The 10,651-nt window shown below is 41.3% G+C and overlaps 1 pseudogene; it reads right to left on the bottom strand.

The window, feature by feature from the left end:
- Positions 1-5,426: 5,426 nt before the first annotated feature.
- Positions 5,427-6,574, bottom strand: LOC109388089 (membrane magnesium transporter 1 pseudogene; annotated as a pseudogene).
- Positions 6,575-10,651: the final 4,077 nt, after the last annotated feature.

Below are 10,651 nucleotides of genomic sequence, written 5' to 3'. Positions count from 1 at the left end.
GCAAAGATGTGGAGAAATTGGAACCCTCCTACACTGCTGGTGGAGACATAAAATGGTGCAGTCTCTGTGTTAAACAATTTGGTAATTCCTCAAAAAGTTAAACAAAGTTGCCCTGTAACTCAGGGATTCTACTTATGGGTATAAACCTAAGAGAATTAAAAACATATGTTCCCACAAAATCCTGTCCGTGAATGTTCGTTCTTAGCAACATTATTCATAAGAGCCAAAAAGTGAAAACCAATCCACTTTCCATTAACTGATGAACAGATAAACCAACTGTGGTATATTCATACAATGGAACATTATTCAGTCATGATATGTGCTTCAACATGGATGAACTTTGACAGCATACTATGTGAAAGAAGCCAGTCACAAAAGGCCATGTACTCTATGATTCAATTAATATAAAATGTCCAAAATAGGTAAACCCATAGCTGATGGGTAAAGGGTTTCCTTACAGGGTGATGAAAGTGTCTTGAATAAGATAGTAGTTATGTTGCACAACCTTGAGAATGTACGAGTGCTACAAACTGCTGAGTTGTACACTTTATTTTTTTTATTATTTTTATTTTTTTTAGCTGAGCCATCTTGCCACCTGTTGGCTGCTCAGCAGCAGCTCAGCTCGGGCCGTGAATTGAACCAGCAACCCTGTTGCTCAGAGCTCACACTCTTGAGCAAGCTCTTAACCAACTGAGACACTTGGCCAGCCCCAAGCTGTACACTTTAAAATGGTGAGTTTTATGGTATGTCAATCATATCTCAATAAACAAAAAGGTGATTGGTCAGTGAAAGGTGTAAATGTGTTTGCACACCAGTCATGGGGGAGGCAGGTAGGTGCTGGTTTTTGCTCTACGGCCTCACTCTAAGAAGAGACCGATAAAAATCCAGGAGTGCAACGTGCAGGGAGGAGGCAATGATGAGTTCTGGAAACAAAGGGCTAGTTTCCACAGGCAAAGAAGGAAGAGGGACACTTGCTAACTAGTTGTATGTGTCCAAACCACTGCAAAAGAAATAGTCCACTTTCTGAAATGAACTAGGGAGGCAGATTTTTGACAAATGTCCTCTGTGAGGTCCCAGCTTCTCATGGGTCCCTGAGAGGTGGTGTAGTGAGTGAATAAGAGCAGAGCTTCTGAGTCCTTCTGGCCTTGGTTAGCATATTGCTGAACACCCCACAACAGGTACCTAAAGTTCATAGATTTAATTGTTACCTGCAAAGCAGGCACGGTATCAGCACCCACTTTTATGACTATGACAAAGATTAAATGAAATAATGCAGGTAAAATGCTTAGTAGAGTGTCGTACACAAGTTAAGGACTTAATAAATGTTAACCTCAATTTGTTATTGTAGCTGTTTTTATTATCACTGATAAGACTGCTTAGCATCCACGCACACAAATAGAAAAATCTAAGGAAGAAAACAGAATTAGAGAAACACTAACATTACCAAAATGGTGATCAATTATAAATAAATCCTAACCTATAAAAAAGATTTTAATGATTTTAAGGATATCACACAGCAAGAAGCTTGTGTGACAAATTAGAGCTTCCACCAAATCAAAACCAAGGTCAAGGTGAAATCAAGTTCACAAAGCTTCCCCAGAGTCAGTTATGATCTTCAGGACCCAATGGGAAGAGAGACAGGTACATCAAATGGGAAAAGTGCTACAGTTGAGATTTTGAGGGAAAAACAAAAGAAAGTTTTCAAAAATTTTGAAGAAAATGCAACATAAAAATGAAACAGTGAAAGTGCTAGTCCTTCCACTTCTCTCCAGCTCAGGGCAGTGTTTTTCAAAAACTTTCTCTTCAAAAAGTTTAAAACAGTGTGCTTTCGTTTAGGAAACAATCTGAAGAAGTATACATATTATATACACGTGTATATGTGTACATACATGTGTATGTGTGAAATAAATATAAAGACCATGGCCTGGAGAATCTGGACGGCCATCTTATAAAGAACCCCTGCTGTGATTCTGAGCCTGGTTTTCCTGAACTTGAGGACGATTGTGTTGGCACTACAGAGTTCTATTTGGCAGTCAAGGACCACTAGCAAATGCACAAATGTGGGCTGTAATATGCTAAAACTCATTTCACCCAAGGGAAGGCCTCATGAGGACATCCAACGAATATTACTGACCAGCATTTTGTAGCAGTGTTTGCAGAGACAAGTAGTAGGAGAACTGATGACACAAGTACTCAGCAGTAAATGACAATAACACCATCTGCTGGGCACTCAGCAGGTGTCAGGCACTGCTCTAAGCACTTTACCTATCTTGACTCATTTAGTCTTCCCTGCATTCCTTTGAAGCATTCTTAGCCCCATTTTACAGATGACATCAAGACACCAAGGTCAGAGGAACTAAGTAACTTGCCCAAGGTCAAAAAGCTGGTTAATGAAAGACTCAGGCAGCCTGGCTTCTAAGTCCACATTTTTAACCATTAGACTGTGTTGTAGTGATAATTATAATTCATACCCAACGAACACAAAAGGAAGCTACTCAGGGCGGTCAATCCCCTGTTTGCAAGGCAAACTGCAATTTGGTTTCAGCAAAACATTATATTAATATACTTCATTTTGCATGTTACATGTTTTGTACTTTAATCTGTAGATGTTTTGATTTTATAGTTGTAAGTTATAAGCACAAGTCATTTGTGCCTAATTTTAAGTTACAAAAATTTAAGAAATATAATGAAAATAACTGGACTTTTTTTTATTTTATTTTTTAGGGTCAGACAATCATTTATCTATTAGACAGGGCAAGGTCATTGAAAGAGGGGAAACATATCCAAAAGAATGTGTTTAGCTTGGTGTTACAGGCATCGATGCTCACAACAAACACTACTCAATACACCATGGAAACAGGCCACATACAACCAGGAAGGCTGTCACGTCACTGAAAAAGACACCACAGTGCTTAGGGAGCAATCCTGAGGGAGTTACAGAGCACCGTAGTCTCCAGTTCCCCGGATCTGCACTTTCCGCAGCTGGGTCAGTAGCCCCATAGCATTTGGCTGGTTCCCTGGTTACACAGTGAGTTTTCCTATATTCTAGAGAGCCTTCAATAGTTCAAATGTCTGAATGTCACTGAAATCATAGTCAACTGCTGGCTGAACTAGCTCACATCACTACATTTTGGGGACTACCCTTAGGTAGTCATGGACTGTCTCATCGCATTATAAATAAAATTGTAAACTTTATCCATTTAGCACTGTTATGATACCCCCAAATTTCCTTTAGTCCTATGGTACATACTTGAAAAAAATAGCAGAAATTCACTAGAGGAAATTAAGAAATTTGGGAAGCTCACCTGGTCCAAGGTATACAAGCTGCTAGCAAAGTGAGACATGACTGAAAACTGCTATGTCAATTATTTGCCAAATTATTTGGCATCATTTTTAGCAGGACTTTCCTGACTAGGTAAGCAAAGATTTCAATATCCATTCTAGAGCCCAGCCGAAATATTATAAGTAGTAGTATGTTGCAAATGTTTAGTTTGGAAGAAAAATGATTCAGCATAAGATTAACTGAGAAACTAAACTGTTAGGTAGCCAACCCTCCATCGTCCTCACATCTACTGATTTTACTAACCACTTTCTTTCACAGCTGTCACAAGTTAGTTCTCAAGGTGAGAAGAAGTCCTCACTCCACATAGAACAATATAATATTTGGGAAGCCAGTCATGAAAGACCAGATATTGTACAATCCATTTAAATGACCTAGGCAGCCAATCATAGAGATCAAAAGTAGGTTGACCAGGGGACTGGCCGGGTGACTCGTTGGTTGCAAGTTGGCTTGGGAATGTGAGCTCTGAGCAGCAGGGCTGCCAGTTCCGATCCCACATGGGCCAGTGACACTGCGCCCTCTACAACTAAGATGGTGAACAACAGCTCGATCTGGAGCTGGGCTGCCATGAGTCGCCAGCGACGGCATAGGCTGCAGTGGGGTTGCAGTGGGCTGCTGTAAGCTATCGTGAGTGGCCAGCAGCTGGAGTGAGCTGCTGTGAACCACCGTGAGCAGCCGTCCAATGGCCAAAAACCAATCTGCCTCCCCCGGGAAGAGTGCAACGATCACAATGCCAACATGGGCCAGTGGGGCGATGTCCTCCACAACTATAGACTGAAGAACAAAAGGGACGGCAGCTTGTCTGTTCCCCTTCCCCGATTCCCCAATAAAATCTTTACCAAAAAAACTCCCCCCAAAAAAAACCATTGACCAGTGGTTGCTCGGGGCTGGGAGGCATTGGGGTGAAATGAGATGTGACTGCTAGAGGATACAGGGTTTCTTTTTGGGGTGATGGCAATGTTTTCAAATTGACTGTGGACGTGGTTGCACAACTTGTGACTATATTACAAAACCACTGAATTGTACCTTTTAAATGGGTGAATTGTAAAGTATGTGAATTATATCTTATTAAAGTTGTTATAAAAACATAGTAGGAAAGGAACATATCCCCAAGAGAGAAGAAAGCAAGAGGCTCTTGCAAATTAGGTCACACATGAGGAAACGCTATACAAGCCTGATGTAAGGAGTTTCTCCCGCACAATTTTGATTTTATCATCAGCACTTTCAACCCCTGACTTCATATTTTTAACTCATGTCTAAATCATTTTGGGTTATCAGAAGGTTTCTAACTTTGTTCTTAGAGAGCAGAGTCAGTGTTCCACAGACAGACCAGGTTGGCAAAACATACTAAACAACAATAAAAGCCCAATGACAAAATAAATCATCTTCCGCTTTGGGGCTGTGTGTTGCCAGGCAGAACAGAAAAGCTGAGGTTCATTTTTAATGGAAAAAATGCCATTAAGTGTAAGGGCATTATCTGACTCTTGCGTAAAGCACATTTCCTCTTTAAATCTGTGTAGTTATTCCCTTTATATCTATACAATTCAACATAAGCAATGTTTTCATACCTGCAGAATTCAATAAAAGCAATGTTCTCTACAAAGAAATTTTAAGCTTTCGGCAGATCAAAGAGCTAGCCAAATTTCCCCTAAAAGTACTGTTTCTGAAAATATTCTACTCTGTATCCTCTTCCTCATCTTCAGCAACATACAATGAAGATGAAAAACTCTAAGCCTGCTAGAAATCGAAGCTACAAAACAATTTCTTAAATGACCTTAATTATTTTTAAATTAAAGACAATAGTTTCAAATATTTAGAACATATTTGGCCCAATTCCTTTGAAATCCACCTTTCATGAGAAGTTTATTTTTACTAATTCACTAGTACGGTGTGCAATAAAATAGCAGACTTTGAATAAGTTAAACTGGCTAAGGAAAAATCAGTTTTCCTCAGTAATTACTAGTCTTCTACGTAGGCAGGATAATTAAAATCACAAATGGTCTTTTTGGTCTATCTTCAACTATTCTTATACTACATAACCGATTAAGGAGATTTCTTACTGATAAAAGAAGAGAACACAAGTAGCTTTACAGCAAGTTGAGTTTGTTAAATATATTTGTTGTGACAAAGAATTTCGGACACAAAAATTGCTCACTTGTGCACAGAACCCCAGAGATGTGATGAAACAAGACAGCTGATGTTAGAAGGTATATGGGAGTCGAGTCGGGTGAAAAGTCATGGATAAATTAAAAACTGACAACTATCTGCTGAAGCAGAGCCATTTCAGGGGGCATAAGATAAACGGAGAAAGTCACCTTTTAAAATTTCTTTAGAGAAGTCCATTTGTTGTTAAGAACTGAAGAACATTTTGCTATCATTCATGCTGCGAAATGCAGTAGTCACACGGTTTCCAAACGGATCCTAAACACTGTAGTGCAAAAGAGAAGAAATCTAAGAAAAATATAATTACAAAACCATCAACATTTTTTCAAAGAACAGTGTTGAAAACAGTGACTTTTACAAAAGATGAGAATTTGCTTTAAACAAACAAAAAAAGAATTCTCTCTATGAAAGATCAAAGACTCATTTCACAGATAATTTACACTGCATCAATGATTTGATTAACAGTTTACAAACAAGGGCCATAAACGTTTTTTAATTAGGTCTGAAAGATCAATATAAATACTAATGGGGGAGGGAGGTGTGTTTTATACCCCAAAATCCAATATTCCAGCTCTGTGTGCCGTCCTGTTGTTAGGATTTGTAAAAATCCTGACGACGCGGTGCTTCAAGTTTTCGTAACTTCCACGATGGGTTGGAGAACACATCTTGGTTTGAAGAATCCGTTGTATCCGAAGGCCGGAACAGCACTCCACCACGATGATTAAACACATAAAATGATGGGTGATTCCTTAATGTGTCAGACGTCTTATTTTTTAGTTCTGAAGTGGCATCCACGTCTTTCAGCTCCCCTGCAATATGAACTATACCATAACAGGTAACGGCAAAGGCCAGAAGTGTCTGAAGAACTGTGTCTACTGGCAGTGATTCATCTTCCTTTTCTGTTAATCGCATGTAACAACGATGCTGCGCAGCGGAAAAGGCCGCGTGGGCCAGGGCGAAGAGGCCGATGCCCACCAGCGCCTTCCACGGCGACGGCGCCATGATTCCGGACGAACGGCAGCTCCGCAAAAGCCGCGCGCGGCCGCAAAGCCGTTCCCCCGCCCACCGGCGGGAGTCCGCGCGGCGCGCAATAATGACGCCACCGGAGCCCTGGGCGCCAAGTGCCTCGCAGCGGTGGGGGAACTAAAGAGCCTGGAGGAAACGGAAACAGGGATGCCGGGAAGAAAAGGGAAGCACGCTGACAAAGGTTCGGGTGTCCGCAAGCCGCGCCTTCGCCGCCCTGCCGAAGGGAACTCTAAAGTGTTGGTGAGAATCTGTATCCCTGACACTTACACTCCAAGAAATGCTGCTCTCTGTGGATGCCCAGATTAACTTCAAGCTGAGCTCTAAGAATGATGGAGCTGGATATGCGTTTGTGCGTCTGTGTGTTTAGTGTGTGCTGGTGCCTCACATCACTGTCCAGCGTTGCTCTGTACATCCTGACCTTCTTCCCTTGAGTTCCCTATAATATCCAGGACAACACTTCTGACACTGAGTGGATGGTCACAGCTTCGATGACCTTAAGCTGGCATTTTCCAATCGTAAGACTCATGAAAGATAAAGGCAAAACACAAGACAAAGAGAAAGCTGGCTGCTCTATGTGAGGAGGGGGTGACAAGGCAAGACTAAGACGTGAATGAGCCTAAGTCACGCCACAGGCCCAGCTACGCTGGGGTGGGGACTGTGCCTTTCTAACATGTTCTATCTAAAGCCTTCCGTTTGACATTTGAAAACTCTAATGTGCTCAGAAGCCATTTCTGGAGCCTACCAGACATTCTCATGTATGCAACTCACAGGCATCTGATTTTGTCCTTAAATAACCCTCTGAGGGATCTCCATTTTAAAAATGAAAAAACAGAACCTCAAAAAGAGTCAGCAATTTGTCTGACATTATTGGACTTAGTGGTGGAATGGGGCTTGAAACTAGATCTGCTCCAAGCCAACCCAAACCACCACCCAATCCTGTGTATTCCTACACCAGGTGGGAACCCTGTAAAGACTTGAACCAAAGTTGGAAGGTGACCGGCAACAGCAGGAATGGAAAACAAGGTCTTAAACACAGGCTGATGGCACATGAATCCAAGTGAAGGAAGTGCTTAATAAAAGGTTATCATTTTTTAGCTATTAGAGGAGCAAACACCAAAAGTTTAATACCTTCTGTTGACAGGCTGAGAGGACATGGGTACAATTCCTGATGAAGTCTAAATAGGCAATATGTGTGAAAATTACAAATTCATTTATCCTTTTGCTCAGCAATTTTGCTTCTGGGAATTTACTGAACAGAGATAATTGCATAGATCAAAAAGACCACATGCACTAGGTTATTTAAAACACTGAACTCCAATGTCCATTAAATACAGGGCCGATTAAATAAACTAAAGTGTGTTCATATAATGGAAAAATATACCACAGAATGAAGATGCCTTGATATGGAAAATCTTCCAAATAAGGTGTGAAAAGTGTATTCATACCAGCTTTTGAGGAAAGAGGTAGGGGAATAGAAATAAGCAAATTTTAAAATCTGTGTATTCATATTTGTTATAGATGCATTTAGAAACACTGGAAGAATATAATTATGGTTATAGGGGTGGGAAAGACTTTTCACTGTATACATATATCATAACCAACACACCTCACAGTGACAGTTTCCCACCCCTACACTTTTATCAGTCTGAGCCTGAGATAGCTTGACTTATTTATTTTCTTTTTAGCTGAGCCATCCTGCCACCTGTTGGCAGCTCAGCAGCAGCGCAGCTTGGGCCAGGAATCAAACCACTGTTGCTCAGAGCTCACACTCTCAAGCGAGCTCTTAACCAACTGAGCCACTCGGCCGGCCCTAGCTTGACTTTAAATAGTCCCTTTTAGGTACTAGAATGTAAGGATCTCAGCCCGGACCCTAGGCCGGACAGACTCACTTTTAAAAAATCATACTTCAGCTACTCCAGCTAGACTCTAAGCAGAACTTCCCAGTAAGACAATAAACGCCTAGCTTTACAAGAAATGGGTTGCAACAGAAACATTAAGAATGTTTTACAGAAGTAGTCTTATCACAACTGGACTGGACCATTAAAAAAAAAAAACTAACAGCTCTTTTTGCTTCTGTACACCTGCTTTGCTTCTGCTGGGGAATAAAAGGTTAAAGAACAACATTCCTAAGGTCCCCTTCCTCCCCCTTCCTCAGGCCTTGAAGGTCCCCCTTCCTCTCTCTGCCTTCATGTTAACATTTCAGGAGGCCTTGGAGCAAGCTGACTTTAGTTTTTTTTAACCCCGTCCTTAGTTTCTAAAGTTGATGACATGCATATTTCTGAGAAACAATTTGTGCAGTCAACTTAACCCAGTCACGATATACTGTTAAGACACCTGCACATAACAACACTGTTACAACAGCAGAATGCGGTTTTAACGAAAATAATTACACATTCTTTTGGCTTCTGTACTTTACTTTGCTTACAGCCCTATCTTATAAAAACCTTATCCGCCCCCCACCCACCCCCCACCCCGAGCCGGAGGGCCGTCTCTCCTTAGTTAGAGAGGCGGTCGCTGAGCTCAGCTTAATAAAATCTAGGGAACTTTAATTTGACATCCAGCCTCTTTATTGATTATCTGGACCCAACAAGAAGAAACAACTTACCATGAGTCACTGCCCCAAAATACACTTTCCATCTTCATGGCTCTCTTTAAGTGGTTCTCCTTTACAAAGTTCACAATGTACTCTTTCCCGTGTACTATTGCAATAGTATATTACTGATTAAAATCTGTCCTTATCACTTTTAGTGTCTGGCACTGTTTGTTCGTTTGTTTTTTGACAAGGGGAGGTGTCCAGGATCAGCTTTTCTCTCTCCCTCCCTCTCGTCTTTCCTTTCTTCCCCAAATCAGCCTTTTCAATAAGCATCCCAAGGATGTTTGAGTATTGAGGTCCATAGACCATATCTTCAGAAATTATATTTCCCTATGGACACCTTTTCTCTGGCAGCCATTTTGAATGGGGGCTATGTTTTTTCCTTTACTGCACTGCCTGCTGTTCACCCACCTTTTCATTCCAATGAGAACATTCCAGAGACTAAACTAAGGATCAACGCCAGGTGTTTCTCCAGTCACCTCTGGGGATGGCTGCATGTCATCAGCATCCAGTATTTCACCTGCTGCCCAGCTAGAATGACACCTTTCCAGGTCTCTGACTTAGCCAGCTCTCCACCATGCTACTCCATGTAGACACAACCCACCTTTGACCAAGCCTGAAACACCCATAAGCCTACAAGAAAAGGAGTAGGGCACCAGGACACCTTCAAATAAATACAGGTGAGGTCTCCTCACCATACCTGTATATGGAGGTATGCTGGCTAGTTCATTTGGCTCTTGACATCCATTTCTACCCCCTTCCCTGCTGATGCTGGAAGCCTGGGAACCACATTTCACAGATTCCCTTGACAACAGGGTTCTGCCAATGAAAGCTACTTGTGTGAATTCTGGAAGGTGGAAAGGAAGTGGAAGTCATTCTTTTCTGTTCTGTAGCAGCCGACAAGCAGGCTATATGTCGGACTCCATATACCCCCACCAGTCACCAGCCTTGGGGCTGCAGTCACCTCAGCAGTGGTTTCCCAAAGTTTCCTGACTTCTGAGTGGCAGCAGCAACTTTGAATCTATGGAAAGCAGCTGTGGCAAAGGAACCTGAAAGCTAGTGGTGCCCTCCCCTCACTCCAACTTTCAGCACCTTAGCCCCTCGGATGATAAGCACCAATTGTTTATATAAAGCCTTAATTTTTTTTTTTTACTTGAAATACCTACAGTGGTTTCTGTTTTCCTGTCTGTGGCACTTTTAAAATATGTCCACAAATTCTTCGACTCTTCTTTCTTTAAAAGGTGGAGTCTGAATCCTCTCCCTTTGAATTCGAGCTGGATTTAGGAATGACTTCTGACTATTCATGTTATGTAGAAGTGACATTGCTGTATTTTGCCATGTATAATGCACACCCACGTTTTTGGCCCAAACTTTCAGGGGAAAAAATCTTTCATTTTAATTTTTTAATTCAAATTTTTATTTGTTTACATTTAGGTACTTGTTTTTGTATTATAAAGGAATCAGCATTTATTTTTTAACATGGTACAAGAAATTTTATGTAACAAATAATTAAAAAACACAAGAACAGA

The sequence above is a fragment of the Hipposideros armiger genome, unplaced genomic scaffold, assembly GCF_001890085.2.
Source record: "Hipposideros armiger isolate ML-2016 unplaced genomic scaffold, ASM189008v1 scaffold_181, whole genome shotgun sequence".
Taxonomy (NCBI): domain Eukaryota; kingdom Metazoa; phylum Chordata; class Mammalia; order Chiroptera; family Hipposideridae; genus Hipposideros; species Hipposideros armiger.
This window is presented reverse-complemented; position numbering and strand designations above follow the sequence as displayed.